This window comes from Tasmannia lanceolata, unplaced genomic scaffold (genome assembly GCF_043159265.1).
Source record: "Tasmannia lanceolata isolate RefF3 unplaced genomic scaffold, GAP_Taslan_0.1 ptg000018l, whole genome shotgun sequence".
Classification (NCBI taxonomy): domain Eukaryota; kingdom Viridiplantae; phylum Streptophyta; class Magnoliopsida; order Canellales; family Winteraceae; genus Tasmannia; species Tasmannia lanceolata.
Genome location: NW_027518695.1, coordinates 45659790 through 45675874, shown reverse-complemented (window position 1 = coordinate 45675874; position 16085 = coordinate 45659790).

Here is a 16085-nt window from a genome sequence, read left to right as displayed (position 1 = left end):
CTAATCTCATAAAGCAGACCCATGAAGGAGTCTGTGGGCCTCACATGAACGGAAAGATGCTGTAATGAAAGATCCTGAGACTTGGATACTATTGGCCAACCATAGAAGCTGACTGCTTTGCATTCGTGAAGAAGTGTCATAAATGTTAGGTGTATGCCAACCTCATTCATGTGCTGCCTTCTGAGTACATTCTCTGACTTCACCGTGGCCCTTTTCAGTCTGAGGAATCGATATTATTGGAAAGGTGTTTCTGAGATCCTCAAGTGGGCATGAGTACATCCTGGTAGCCATTGATTACTTCACTAAGTGGATCGAAGCCGCATCCTTCGCATCGCTGACTTCAGCCTCAGTTGCTAAATTCATTCAGACGAACATAATTTGCAGATATGTGGTACCGCATGAGCTGATATCAGACAATGGATCGCACGTCAAGAAAGAAGTGGTACACCTATGTGAGGAGTTCAAGATCAAGCATCACAAGTCCTCACCATACAGGCCTCAAACAAATGGAGTCGTCGAAGCCGCAAACAAGAACATCAAAGCCATCATCAGCAAGATGACAGAGACGTACAGGGACTGGTCAAATAAGCTACCATATGCTTTGTGGGCTTACAGAACTTCAATCAGGGCCTCTACGGGAGATACGCCGTATTCACTAGTGTACAGAATGGAAGTGGTCCTGCCAGTTGAGCTGAGAATTCCTTCGTTAAGGGTAATGATGGAGGCGAATTTGTCAGAATCAGAATGGACAAGCGCCCGGCATCAGGAGTTACAGATGATTGACGAGAAGAGGCTCAGAGCTTTGTATCATGTCCAAGGTTATCAGCGTCGAATTGAGAAAGCCTTTAACAAGAAGGTGAAGATCAGAGATCTCCAGAAGGGAGACCTCGTTTTGAAATCCTACAGGGCACCGGTCTATGATCCCCGAGGGAAGTTCAGACCAAACTGGTCAGGTCCTTACATTGTTGATGAAGTCCTGCCTGGAAAAGCCGTCAAACTCCTTGATCAAAATGGTGAAAAGTTAACAGAGCCCACAAACCTTGATCAGCTTAAAAAGTATTATGCCTAAGACACCAGGAGGCCGTCCTTGGTCGGTCTGAGCTTCAAATCCAAAAACCTAAATGAAAAAAATGGGGGAAAAGTCAAAGACCGTTTGCAAACCCTTTGAGCCAATAAGTAAAATCAAAATTTCTTTGTCACCCTCAAACCAGGGGCATCTTTTATGACTTGCGTCATAAAAGATACAAACCTGAACTACGCCATGACCTGATCCCTTTCCACAGGGTACGTAGGCAACCTGAAAAAGTTGGGTTCCGTCAAATCTTTCAAAACTGTTGAAAAGAAAGAAAAAGAAAAGCAAATCCTTCAAATCTATGGAGGAGAGAAAAAAGTCAAATCAAAACAATCTCAACCCAAAGTCCCCAATGGGCAAACTACGCGGACCTGATCCTCACTCTTTGGAGATACGTAGGCTATCTGGAAGGGTCCAGATTCGGTCCAGTCAATGCAAACACCTTAATCCAATTCTTTCAAATCCTAAACCACCTAGAAGTCCTCCTAGTGTGATAAGGCAAAGGTTTGTGAAAAAAAAAATATATATATATATATATGTAGTCTTAGACCCGCTAGATTGAAAACTCGAGAGAGCGGTCTAGGCAAAAGTTAGGGTCATTCGCCCGCTAAGCTGAAAACCCGAAAGGGTGGCTTAGGCAAAAATTAAGGTGCGGAGCCTGCTAGATGGAAAAACTGCAAGGGCAGGCGGTCTAGGCAAAAATTAAGGCAAGCGATCCGCCAGATTGAAAACCCAAAAGGGCAATCTGGTCATGGTAGTGACTTCTCATAAAGGACTAAATTTCAGAAGCCAACAAGAATTTCATATCTGTATCGGCATCACTTTCAAGGTCTGAATAGTGCCGACAAAGCTTCATTTGATATTCCTCTAAGCTAGGGGTTAAAACCGAGCAATCCAAAGGATATAATAACCATGACTAAATACCGGAAAGAGGCAGAATCACCTTAAAACATGGTATTCAAAGAATTCTAAGAATGGTAAGCTGTGCCATCTTAAAACAATTATCAAATTAAGAAGCAGATTCAGTCCTTCTTGAAAGTCAGTTTCGTAACTCGGTTGTGTACTTACCAAGAGTCTTTTGTCAAGCAGTCAAGGTCATTCTATGTCAAGTCAAAGTCATGTACTCAGTCAAGTCAGGTGTGTCCCGAATGACCTGTTGGGTCCAGTATCCTTTCAAAAGCTGGGATAACACGTACTAGAAACCGAAGTCGCATCTCCAGAAGATGAAATGACCTATACCTGGTCCAGAAGCACGGCAAGCTCTCAGGCCCATTTGAAATTCCTGCAGCAGGCAGAAAGTGGAAGATATGTCGAACATAATCAGTCTGTTGGGAAGTTGAAAACCATTGTAACCTGAAATTCTGACACCTGGCAGAAAATTGAAGGTGTTTCATGCAAAATCAGTCTCTTGTGCATTTGAAAGCCTTTGGAGGCCCGAAGCCCCTGCTATTGGCATAAAAGTAGTAGACCTTTCAGCGAGAATCAGTCTCTTGTACTTTTAAAAAATCTTTCTAACCCAAATTTCATGAAAGAAAGCTTGAATCTGTTCGAGTTTTGTTAAGACTCCTGAATTAGAAATGAAATTGTACTAGGGGCATCTTTTATGTCCTAATGAAAGCCAGGCCATAAAAGATACCTAGCATGCGATGATAGTTGAGATAGCAGTCTTAACGAATCATGATTTGAGAAACTTGAACGCGTTTTCCAAGTCAAAATTTTAAATCGGGAGTGATCATGATGATTGTCTAATCATCCCGCTTTGTTGATCTATCAAGAGGCCATCTTCTCAAATCCTAAAGTAGTTTGATCATGATAATTGTCTAATCATCCCACTTTGTTGATCTGTCAAGAGGCCGTCTTCTCAGATCCTGGAATGGCTTGATCATGATAATTGTCTAATCATCCCGCTTTGTTGATCTATCATGAGGCCGTCTTCTCAGATCCTGGAATGGCTTGATCATGATAATTTGTTTAATTATTCTGCTTTGTTGATTTGTCAGAAGCTGTCTTGTCAGATCCTGGAGTGGCTTGATTAAGATGATTGTCTAATCATTCTGCTTTGTAATCTCCAAATCTCTGAGTGGCTTAATTAGAGGCTGTCTAATCATTCCATTGTGCATTATGTGAGAGTCTATCTCACTATTTCATCGCGAGTCTGTCTCGTCTTTCAGTTGAGATTCTATCTCGCTATCCTTTTGAGAGTCTGTCTCATCATCCCCTTCAGTTGAGAGTCTGTCTCACTATCCCATTGAGAGTGTCTCACCATTCCCTTGAGTGTCTGTCTCATTATTCCCTTGAGAGTCTGTCTCATTATCCCCGCCAAGAGTCTGTCTCATCATTCCACTGAGAGTCTGTCGAGTCTGTTTCACCATCTTAGTTTTTCTTACGAGAAGTCGTCTCGCCAACTCATCTTATCATTTTTTTCTTGATTAATCAGATAAGAACCTGTCTCGTCGACCTACTTTGTTATCCTCTTACATCCCTTTTGTTTGAAGCCGTGGGCCAGTCAAAATGTGTTGTCCGTTCAGCTTTGACATTTGGGCGACTAGCACACTCTACCAAAGAGGGGCATCTGTAGACACCCCATTTTGACCAGGCCCTAAAGTTCCTAAAATAGAGTTGAGGTCTCGAAGTTAAAGAAATTTCTGAAAAGTGGACCCAAGATGAGAAGAAGGCTTGAGTTTTTGAGCATCTTATTGCGTGCATTCGTGGGTACAAATTCCCCAGAAGATTGTTAGTGTTCTCAGGGATACCCCTGCAAAATTTCAAGGCAATCAGACAAAAAATGTTAAATAAGACAAGCAGAGATAGTGCGCGTATCAAAATGCAAAATAAGGGATTTCTGTTGGTAGAAGGGTGATTTGCCAACTTCAGAGGGGTGATGTTGTAATTCTGGTTTTGCTTCTACTGCAAGCATCCCTTAAAGGCCCTTGGATTAAATCAAGGGGTTAGGATCATTTAGAGAGAAGATAATCTTTGCCCTGTTTTCCACTTGGACCACCTCATATAGGCCAAATGGATAAACATATATACACTACAAGGGGGGTGTTCAAGGCAAGAATAGGGGTGGGAATTTTTCACTCCCTTTTATATATACCAAGCGAATTAGGGCTGCAAAAGAAGAGGCCTCTTTTTTTTTGCAAAAAGAAAAAAAAAGAGAAAACAGAGGGGGAGAGAGAGGAGAGGCCGATTACCATCTCCGGCCATCTCTCTTGCCTCCGACCAACCTCCAATCCGACCACCACCTGATTCTTCCTCTCCCACTCCTACTCCCCTTGAAACCCATTTCCAAGCTTACCATCTCTACATCATCTCCATTCAACTCTCTCTCAGCCACCTTCAAAACCCACCTCATTTTCTCCATTTTTTCTTCCACCTCCGGCCACTCCTTCGGCCAATCCACCCTCACCACCATTTCCCTCAACAGATCCTTGAGTTCACCTCTCAAACCCCCTTTAAAACTGAATCCGACCCGTAACCCATTTCATCTTCTCCGGCCGGATTGCCGGAATCCGGCCAACGTCCACCAAACCCCTTTCTAACACCACCAGCCACCACAACCTCTCTCTTCTTCTCTAACACCCTTTCCACCATTTTCAATATCAAAGCCCATTTCTGCAAAACCAAAACCCACCTCACCAAACCTCCTCTGTCTCCGTCTTTTCCGGCAAGCTTGCCGGATTCCGGCCAAGACTACCTCACCACCACCATCATCAGCTCCATTTTCACCACCGATTTTAATCACCATCAAACCCATTTTCTTCTCCATCCACCACCCTTCTCGTCTATACATCTCAAACCCTTAAAACCCGTCCCGTCAAACCCCCTTCTCAGCCACCATCCCCATCTCCACTCAACTTGACCCGAGCCCAGCCACCTCAACCACCACTATCTTCATTCCCTTTGCAATCTCCACTTCTCGTCCACCATTTCATATTCAACCATCCTTTTCATTAATCTCTTTCTCCTCCATCTGAAAGGCTTTAAACCCATCTCACTTTCACTTGAGACCAGCCCTTCATCATCATCAATTCCAGCCCCTTTTTTCTACAAATCAGATCCAAACCCATTTCATTCTTACCCTCAAGAATCACAGCTGATCTTCATTTTCTTCCCCATATTGCTTGGACTTTGAAGGAAGAAAAAGAAACCAAAGTATCTAATCCTTCATCGCCATCTTGCTGAAGTGCAACCTCAATTTCAGTGACCTCTACAAATTTCTAGTGGATTCAACCCTCCAGTAATTCCTATCCGAGTCAAGTAATATCCCTAACCTCCTTTCTATTGTTGAAGTGTGCAAGGTTGTTTTTGTTCTCTCTAAAAAAAAATAATAATAATAATAATCCCAGTTCAGTTGTTTAATTTTGATTTAGTTTTAATTTGGATTTTAATTTCTGTTATGGATGGATTGAGAGGTCATGTGTTAAATAAATACTAGAAATCAAATGGTTTCTCTGCCCCATGTCGTGGGTATGAGAATATGAATTATCCAATCTTATTTCATTACCCCATGTTGAGGGAAAGGAAGTATGAATCATTTGATATCATCTTGGTTTTGGTTTTGATCTTGAATTGAATCTCTATGTTGACTAGTTTAAATGGCTTCGCCCCATGTCGTGTTGATCTCCTTCTTATAGAATAATCTGGGCTCTCATTAACTTTGGTCTTCATCTTGATTTTACGTTGGTGAACTAATTCATTCTCCACTGATTTATTCTTTCTGTCTAACTTGATAATACCTCTGTACAAAAAAAATTCAAAATGGGCTTAACGCACATTTTCAGAGAGCAGCACTTTAGGTAATTCTCTGTGTTCTTCAATTCATCATTTAAAGTATGAGGCTATGTTGATTGCTGGCTTTACTGTTGGGTTTTGTTGCTCTTTGGATTCTATGAAACTAGCTTGTTGTTCATTACTTTTAATTGGTTTATGGTGGCTTTCATGGAATTACAAGAGCCCCTGATTGTTCTTATACAGTGAGTGGCAAGCCAGGTTGTGCGCAAGCATCAAAAAATGTAGTGCTTGTGGTGGTAGCTATTAGTTTTCGTAATTGCACCAAATCATTTTGCTTCCTCATTGTTCTTTGAATTGTTCTTATCTTCAATTATTGTCAGTTTCATTTTCCCTTGCAATATCAGGCAACATAAGTTTAGTACAATTAGTACAGCGTACCAGCAATCATGTTAGCTTTGTTGGAATGGTTGTGAAGGGAAGACCTGTGCATATCCACGCCATCAGTTGTGAGTAATGACATGAAACCCTCCATCACATTAGGTTGTATGATTGAATGCTTGGGGTAGTTTGGAGTGATATATGGTAATGCCCATGGATACTTGATTGGTTTTAAAAGGGGTTATTGGAGTAGCCGTTTTAGTTCTATATGTTTCTATTTCAGAATTGTGCAGATTACTTATCTGTCAATGACCATTTGGAATCCAATTCAGTTGTGCATGTTTGAATTATCATTGGCTATCTACATCTTATTCTTCATGGCTATTGGTGAAAGTCTCCTCCTCGAATACCCCCTCTCTAAGCCTTTTTAAGCATAGCGTCGACCCAACCATGTGTTACAGATCATACGATTTCAGCTTGTACTTCTACTCTGCCAGATATCCATCCCATTTCAAAGAAAGTTGCAAGTCAGGTCATGCCATCATGAGTACCTTTTGTGTTTCTTTGAAAGATCAAAATGTCTTTAAATGAAGAGAAATAGAGGAAACCTACCATGTAAGAGATCAAGGTGTTCATTGATGTTAGGAAATGTTTCAAAATGAGGAAATGAGTTCATACCCTCAATTTAAAACTCATGCATCTGGACTTCCCCATTTTGCACACCAATGGTTTAGTTCTAGTTTAGTTCTGTGTGTTTTCCTTCTCTGACCCTATATAAGAAGTGATATTAGCATACCTTGGTTGTGTTGGTTGTATGAGATCCACTTTGCTCTTCATCTAAAGTAATGTAAAGCCCATTCGAGCGGCCCATGGAAGAATGGAATCAATGGTGTAGTTGTCAAAGCTTTGTGATGCCCATTGAGGCTTTCGATCATTAGCATAGACGTCATTAGGTTTTGTAAATTGCACAGACACAAGTTACCCCTTTGCCTTGGTAATTGCTTGCTCTCATCCTGTCTTTTCTTCCTAGTTGGCTATATCAAGAGTCTCTCGTATGATGTGCAACAACTGTTTTGGCAGTCATTCGAGTATTAGAAGACAAATCCGAGCCTTATATGTCATAAAACCTAGGGCCATATTGGTATTATTTCCTTACCTTTAACAGCTCTTGTTATAAGTCTGCTCTCTTTCGTGTTTCTTGATGTAGATCTCCTAATGCATATTCCTCTTTATGATAAACCCCTTTCCTTCCTGCCTTAGAGTTTTCGCAGGTTGAGGGATCTCTTCCTCTTTAGGGAGAGTTAGGAGTCTGTCCTACCGTCATAAGAGTTAGGAGTCTGTCCTACTCTCATAGAGTTAAGAGTTCGTCCTGCAGTCGTAGAGCGTTGGGAGTCTGTCCTACCGTCATATAGAGTTAGGAGTCTGTCCTGCCTTTCATAGAGTTTAGGATTCTGTCCTACCTCTATAGTGTCATAGGAGTCTGTCCTACCCTCATAGAGTTTAGGAGTCTGTCCTACCCTCATAGAGTTTAGGAGTCTGTCCAACCTCTATGGAGTATAGGAGTCTGTCCAACCTTCATAGAGTTTAGGATTCCGTCTTTGCATCTTCCTAGGCTTCATAGTTTAGAAAGTATTTGAACTACGGATGGCTTGATCCCTAGCTGAGGGGTACGTAGGCAGCTCAGGCTTGCAGCTGGCATCCTGAGTTCAGTCACAACTTCAAAAACTTCGATAAGCTTCAAAACCTTTCAACCCTTCCCAAAATACAAAAATTCTTCAAAATAACCTTGCAAACCATTTTCAAAAGATCTTCCCAGAGAGTTAGGAGTCTGTCCTAGACGTTTGTGGTATCTTAGAGTTAGGAGTCTGTCCTGCATAGGTTGTAACTTCATGTGTCTGGTCGTGTGAGTGCCATGTCTGGTCGTGTGAGTGTCCTTAAAGTTAGGAGGCCTCGAGTCGTGGTCGGTTGGACACTTAGTCGAGCCGATGGCTAGACTAGAACGTATTTAGATAGCCCATTGTTTTCCTTAGGACACACAACCTAGTCACACATAGGATGTAGGGCCCACCTGCATTAGTTTAAGGCTAAAAACTTGTAGTAGCTAGGGCATATAGGGAGTCCTAAAAATCACAATTCACTTGAACTTAAGTAATAGCAAGAAGCTTTAAAGACTAGTCGAGTCTAGTTGATCGAGTCTAGGATAGTGATCCTAAATGGTTAGGCATTGTAGTTTAGAATAGACCGTCGAACTACGTTAACTCTGATTCTTCCCGAGGCCGGGATACGTAGAGTAGCCAGGATAAACGACCACCCTAGTCCGAGTCAAGTATTGCATTAGAGTCTAGGGTTTGTCGAGTCGAGTCGTGTGGAGTCGTGTTGTGTTGTGTATTTTTGCTGTGTTTTCTTACTTTTCTGTACAGACCTTATACCTTTAGCTGTAGTGTGCATGTGTTTGCCCATCGGAACTTAGACACCAATTAGGCATGACACTCATAACCTAGCTATTCTTAGGTGGCTTGTCTTTCATTTCTTTTTGTGTGTGCTTAGTATTCATCTCCGAGATATGCATGATTAGATAGACGTTATCTCGGAGATATTCGTTCCCATTTCATATGATTTTCGCCCAAAACTCTTCAAAATCAATAAATAAATGGCATAAGAGACCAGGTGCATGCATTTGGACGAATTGGGGGCGCCTAACCCCTTCCCCATTCGTCATCAGGCACGGACCTTTTGTATCTCTGGTTATCTGTTGCGACAGAGTATAGTATGGGATCCAGGGCCTACTTCCTTGGATGGCGACTCTTTCTTTGTTAAAGGTACGCCTTGAATCCAGGCTAGTCCCCGAATCGAGAGGTATCTCACTTTACATCGCCACTAATGCTGTGAGAGGCACTCTTTCGAGAGTTCCTTGGTGGAGCCCTCCTTCACGTGGATGATCTAGAGACTTTCTAGGGGCCCGTCCCCCGCCTCTATCGGATCGGGGCCCACAGGAAGCATTTAGCATATACCCGCATTTAGGTTGCATTTTGTGTAGAGATTCTTTTGTTGGCTAAAGCTACGCAAAATGATATTGTCTCTCTTGCTTTGGCATTCGGTTACTCCATCACCTCTGTCAAAGAGGGGAATCTGTAGACACCCCCATTTTGCTATGCTTTAAAAAGTGAAAGGTTTGGTTGGTTTGTTAAATCCCAAGTCAGTCTTCTGCATTAGGTTAAGCATTCTCACATTTTAAGGAAAATTTCATCTCATTTTAAGTGTTTTAATGTTGGTTCGCACTCTCTAGGGGGTTCCACTAGTCTCCAGATGACAATATCTTGTGTTTCCAATCGAGTAAGAAAACCTGCTATTTTTTTAAATTTCTCAGGGTTTGCCCCGATTTTATCATTTTTTCTACATCTTAGGGGTATTTTGGTCATTCCCAATGTGTCCGAGATTATCCCGAAAGATTGTCTGAGAAATCATGAAGGATTTCGAGTATTTTGGGAAACTTGATATTTTTAGAATTTCTAAGGATTTGGAAATTTTGTATCCTGAGGGTATTTTGGGTATTTCCAGGGTAGCCCGAGTGGTCTTGGTTGATGTTATCCATCGTTTCGAGTAAACTTCAATACTTTCAATTTTTGAAATTTTCCTTACCTACTTGCCATTTTTAACTTCATCCTTAAAGGGTATTCCGGTTCAAGTGCATTTTGGTCAGTTTTTGGTATGTGTTGATCAAACGAGGTTATTTTGGGCAAAAACGATCTTTCCAAAGGGTGAATGAGGTTAGGCCATGTGTGTAGAACACACCATGTTCATCATATGGTGTGGCCCCACGATTATAAATTTCGAATTATTCTTTGAAATTGGTTGGATTTCATAAAAGTCCAAAGTATGGGCCAAAAAAAGCCCATGGACCGAAGCCCATGTGGGAACAACACATGTGTAGTTCGGCCAAATGCGTGGCTCGGCCATATGTGTGGTCCCCAAATGATAGGCTTCCCCTATATTGAATAGATTTGGTTGATAAAAATAAAAGATGAAAAAAGAAAGGGCTAATATGATTAAATCACTAAGACGGCCATAACGTTTTAACCACTACTCCAAAAAATTTGTTATTGTACTTGTTGGAAACATCTCGAGAATGGCTATAACTTTCTAGTTTACAACTTCTCGTGATTCTTGCACAAAATAAGTAAAAAACAAGCTTTAAAATCGGGCCGTGCCATTTGGACGGGAATTTCAGTCCACTAAAATTGTCATATCGTTTTAACCGATTGGCCAAATTTAAAGTGTAAATATGCGTTGGAAAGATACTTCAAAGGGCTACAACTTTGTAGTTTACAACGTTTCGTGATTCTTCTGTTAAATAGGTCAAAATGAGCTTTAATGTTGGGCAGTGCTTTTTTGACGCGAATCACCATGATATCTTGCATTGGTTTCTTTATTTTGGAAAGTAAAATATTTAGAAATGCAAAATAGAATGCCTTGGTCATTAAGATAGCCTTTTGTATGGAATTTAGAAACAATCACAATAAAGAAACAAAAGGAAAAACAAGCCAATAGAGAGAATTAGAAAGAGAGCTAAAATGGCAACTCTCACTTGGAAAATTACTATTCTTGCTTCTTCTTTTTTGAAATGGTAGTATATTAAAAGGAATCGAGAAGATCCACAAAAATACAAGGAGAAGGAGAGAAAAAATACAAAGAGAATAAAAACACCAGAGAAACTAGGGAGGCATAAAATCAAACCACTCCACACTAGATCTAATAGCTCCCGATTTGGCCAGACCATCTGCTTCACCATTGGCAGATCTTCTTACATGACTAAAAGAGGCGAGTGAACCCGTAAGTCTATCTGAGATCTCTTCAATCAAGGAGAGGAATCTCCAAGGAGGTGGAGCAGATCCCGAAATCCATTTCACAACATTTGATGAATCTCCTTCTATAATCACTTTGTCCAAAATTTCTACTTCCAGATGCAAGATGCCAGAATAAGCTGCTTTAACTTCTGCCTCATTAGAATCACAAAGACCACACGGACTTGAATAAGCCCAAAGTACTAAACCTTTATCATCTCTAAGAAGACCACATCGGCCCCCCATTCCAGGGTTCCCAAAACATGCTCCATCAAAATTAAGTTTTAAGAAACCGGGGGGAGGATTAGACCATCGTTGAACGATCTTTGGCTTGGAAGAACCTTATGAGCAAACGATAAGCCACCCCTCCCACAAATCATAAGCAGAGGCACCAAAGAATAGAGAAGAGTTTTTAGCCCACTGAATCGCAATTGCTACAATCCTTTGGAAGGTCCCATAAGCTGACTTTGCCTTACCGACGAAGACTCGATCATTTCTTTCTTTCCAAATCGCCCACCACATAGCCAAAAGACAAATCCTCCACAAAGCTTTCCCCTTTTTCTTCCAAGGCACATAATCCCAACATTGAAGAATCTGCAGAATAGTTTTTGGGATAACCCAAAGAATACCGAATCTAGTCAACAACAGATCCCAAATCACTCTTGCGAACTTACAATGAATGAAAAGATGATCAATCGATTCCCCATCCTGAAGACACAGGGGGCAATGATTCACCAACATCATTCCTTTCCTTCGTAAAAAAATCCATGGTTTGAATTCTCTCCTAGCTAACAGCCCAACCAAAAAAAGCCACCCTTGGAGGGCAGGAAACAGACCACACCTTTGCAACTAATTCGTCCGGAGCTCCGGCCATCCTACTTGAATAGCACGATTTTACAGAAAACACTCCAGATTTACTGTGAATCCAGATTCTCTTATCCGATCCTACTCTTTTGATATAGGGTCCTTCAATCAAAGTGAACAAATTTGAAAGGGAAGATAACTCCCTGTCAAAAAATTTCCTTCTGAATTTTGGACACCAAATGACCTTGTTTTCCAGCCTTTCAAAACAATCCGCAACGAAAACCTCTTTAATAGCAGCCACCACAAATAACTCAGGAAAATGTCTTTTAGGGGCTCTTCGGAACACCATGCGTCAAGCCAGAATCTAATTCTATCCCCCTTATAAACCTTAAAGCGACACCCCTTGCGGAACATATGAGATAATTTAAGAATATTTCTCCAAACTGTTAAACCTTTTGCCGAATAACAATCTGAAGATTCCCACCTGCCCGCTGATGTGCCGTACTTACTACTAACAAGTCTAGCCCAAAGGGAGTGCTCTTCTTCTCCGAATCTCCACAACCATTTACTCATCAAAGTAATATTGAATTCTTTTATCTTTTTTATTCCCAAACCTCCATCTCTTAAAAGTGTACACACCTTTTCCCATTTGACCAGAGGAACTCCAGACTTAGAATTTGTACCACCCCAAAGAAATCTTCGTTGAATTTTCGCCATCCTTGCCACTACGTGATCAGGACAGTGGAAAAGGGATAAGAAGTATACTGGCAAATTGGCTAAGACAGATTTAATTAAAGTTAATCTACCCCCTTTAGAAACCAAGTTTCATTTCCACGAGTCTAATCTCTTCTCAAAACGATTAACAACAGGATCCCACATAGCTTTGATAGGTCTACCCACTCCCAAAGGAAGGCCTAGATAAGAAGAGGGAAGGGCATCAATATTACACCCCAGAATATCCACTAACTTTCGAGCCTCTTCCTCCAAGGTATTAAGGGCAAAAAAGCTCGATTTAAAGAAGTTTGAGCGCTGACCAGAGATTAGCTCATAACACCTTAAGATTGCCTTCATATTCAACATATTAGACTTGTCCGGAACACTGAAAAGCAAGGTGTCATCAGCAAACTGCAGAATTGAAACCTCAACTCTGTCCTTACCAATACAGAAACCTTTAATCAAACATTTCTCACACCCTTTTAAAATAAGCTTACTCAACACATCGGCAACAATCACAGAAAGAAAAGGGGAAAGAGGATCTCCTTGTCTTAAACCCCTTGAAGACTTGAAGAAACCTTTTTGCAGACCCATTCACCAACACCGAGAACCAAGCTGAGGAAAAACATTTTTGCATCCAATCACGCCATCTATTGTTGAATCCCATTCTACCTAGAATATAATCTAAACAATTCCACTCCACTCGGTCATAAGCTTTTTCCATGTCCAGTTTACAAACGATACCTTTTTCTCCACTTTTTAACCAGGAATCGATGGTCTCATTCGCAATCAAGGAGCAGTCCAAGATTTGCCTTTTGCTCACAAAAGTGCTCTGGCTGTCAGAGATTAAGAAAGGGAGAACAACTTTAAGGCGATCCGTCAGCACCTTTGCTAGGATCTTATATAGGCAGCCCACCAGACTAATGGGCCTAAAATCAGAAAGTTTAACAGCCCCATCCACTTTAGGAATTAAAGTAATGAAAGTGGCTCCCGTACCTCTATCCAAACTCCCCCCTTCATGGAATTCCTAAAAGAATTTCAAAATATCAACCTTCACAAAAGGCCAGCAAGATTGGAAAAAAGCCATGCAAAAGCCATCAGGACCAGGGGCCTTATCTTTTGCCAACGAAAATAGAGCTAAATAAATTTCATCCTCAGAAAAAGGCTTGTCTAAGATTGCAATATCAGACAAAGAGAGTGTGTCAAACTCAACACCTTCAGGGATGGGGCAGCTCAAATTTTCGAAAGAGTAAAGAGAAGAAAAGAAATTTAGAATGGCTTCAGAAATGCCCTTCTTACAAGAAACCATATCTCCATTTACGAGGAGAGATTCGATTCGGTTGGATCTCCTTCTAGAACTCGCCATGGCATGAAAATATGCGGTATTCTTATCACCCTCGGACAAATATTCTTGCTTTTTGCCCTAGTTTTCTCTACAAATATTGATCAAACCAACCTTTGTGGCTCTCTTTGAAATTCGTCCAGCCCATTCCCTCTCCCAAAAAATTTGTCCACCCTTCTTTGTGAAGAAATTGGCTATATCTCTTTGAATTTTAGTGAAAGAAACCTATCTTAATCTTCTCTTGCTATTATTCGAAGCGGCTCATCTTTTCGGCAATTTGGGTTTTCTCTTTACATATCAAAAGATTTGTCAAAGCGAATATCTTAGATTACAAGCCTTAGAGACCTCAGATTAGCGATCAAAGGTTAGTACTCAAACCCTTTTTAGAGTAGAACTAGTAACATGTTTAGGGGTGTCTTTTTCTTATTTTTTCATGGTTTTTTCTAGAAAATTCATGAGATATTGTCTTGCATGAACATAATATGATTTATGATGGGCCAATTCATATTATAACTGATTTTGGTGGAAGAAAACCGTTTTACATGTAGAAAATAAGATGTTCAACGAATTAGGGTTTCAATTGATCTTTGAGTCGATTTTCAAAGCAACTAGTTCAAAACCAAGGATTTTTTCTAAGGTTTATTTTTTGAGTTTTAATTGAGTCAAAAGAACATTATAAATCCAAAAATTTCAGTAGAATTCTTTTATCGTGATGATTTAAAAATTCTTTTAAAAACCACTTAGAAAAATGATATTTGGCGAATAAAAATTCGTTTACATGTCAAAATAATTCAAAATTTGACAAAATTTTATTTTCAATAGCCTTTTAATATTTTAAGATTACACAAAAAATTTTAAAGGATTTTGAGTTGAGTTATTATTTTTACTGGATTTTTTAATGAAAATCATTTATTTTCCACATGTGTAAAGGAGATGTTACCAAATGAACTCCTCGTAAGCTGAAATTCTACAATAATATGGATTAGCTCAGAAAAATAATATTGTGAATTTTTTGGAATTTCTGTGCATGTTTTTATATTTTTAGTAATTTTTATTTTAATCGGCCAGAACATAAATAAATATATTAAAAATAGTAAATTCGAGAAATAATGTGTGAAATTTCTACTGTGATTTTCTATTATTATGAATATGTTCCAATGTTAATTTTGATCGATTTGGACTTTTTTCCTATAGGTTGCTTTAGAACTCCAATAAATTCCTTAAATTTGTAAAAATCATTAAAAATAACATAAAATTCGTAAAATCATGAAAAATTTCAGAACATCACAAAATTCTAGAAGCATCATAATCCACATGTTGTTTGGATAAAAATTATTAAAACGCACTAAAAATCTTCACAACTTGCTAAATTTGTCAAAATCTTAGTCTAGGTGAAGTTACCTTTAGAGCCTTATAATACCTTAATTTCTAGCTGATAGGAACCCTTTAAAAGTTGAAATTTACTAACTTAATAACTTGGGTTGGGCAAACCCAAATTCAGATCAACTTTGGAACTGTTGGATTACTGTCCCACCTCGTAGGAGCCTTTAGAGCCTCCTTTAGGAACACTTACGTCACGTTACGTTCTAGGTCTTAGGGAGTCCTAGAGTTAAGAGTCCAGTTAGCCTCATTACAATCAGTTGCTATTATTAGCAACTGAGCCATAGATTAGGATTCACTAGTTAACCCATTTTCCCTATATGACAAGCCTAGTTACCTTAGGATGTAGGACCCACCTGCATTAGTCTAGGGAGTGTCGTGTATTTAGATAGGATCATATAGCATCTTAGATTAAATCCTAGGATAATAAAACGTAATCAACCTTAATTAATTAATTTCTCTTAGAACTGTTGAAACAGTATGTCCAGTCTAGATCGGTGTCTTAGATGAGTTTGGCATGTAGCTTAGTTTAGGCCACCGAACTATATCGACTTTGATCCCAGTGAGGCTTGGGTACGTAGGCAACTTGAATAACACTTCAAGCTCAAGTCAACCCTACACACACTCACATAGGGTTTTAGGGTTGTATTTTATTTCTTGATCATTTTCAAACCTAAAATTAACTAAAATAAATTGAATTGATTAAATCACTTAGGATTTTTCCAAAATTAGATTTTAGGAAAACTTTCACATAAATTGAACCAAACCAAATCAAGAGAATCAAAAATATGCATCTAGGAACCACATTGAAATTAGATCA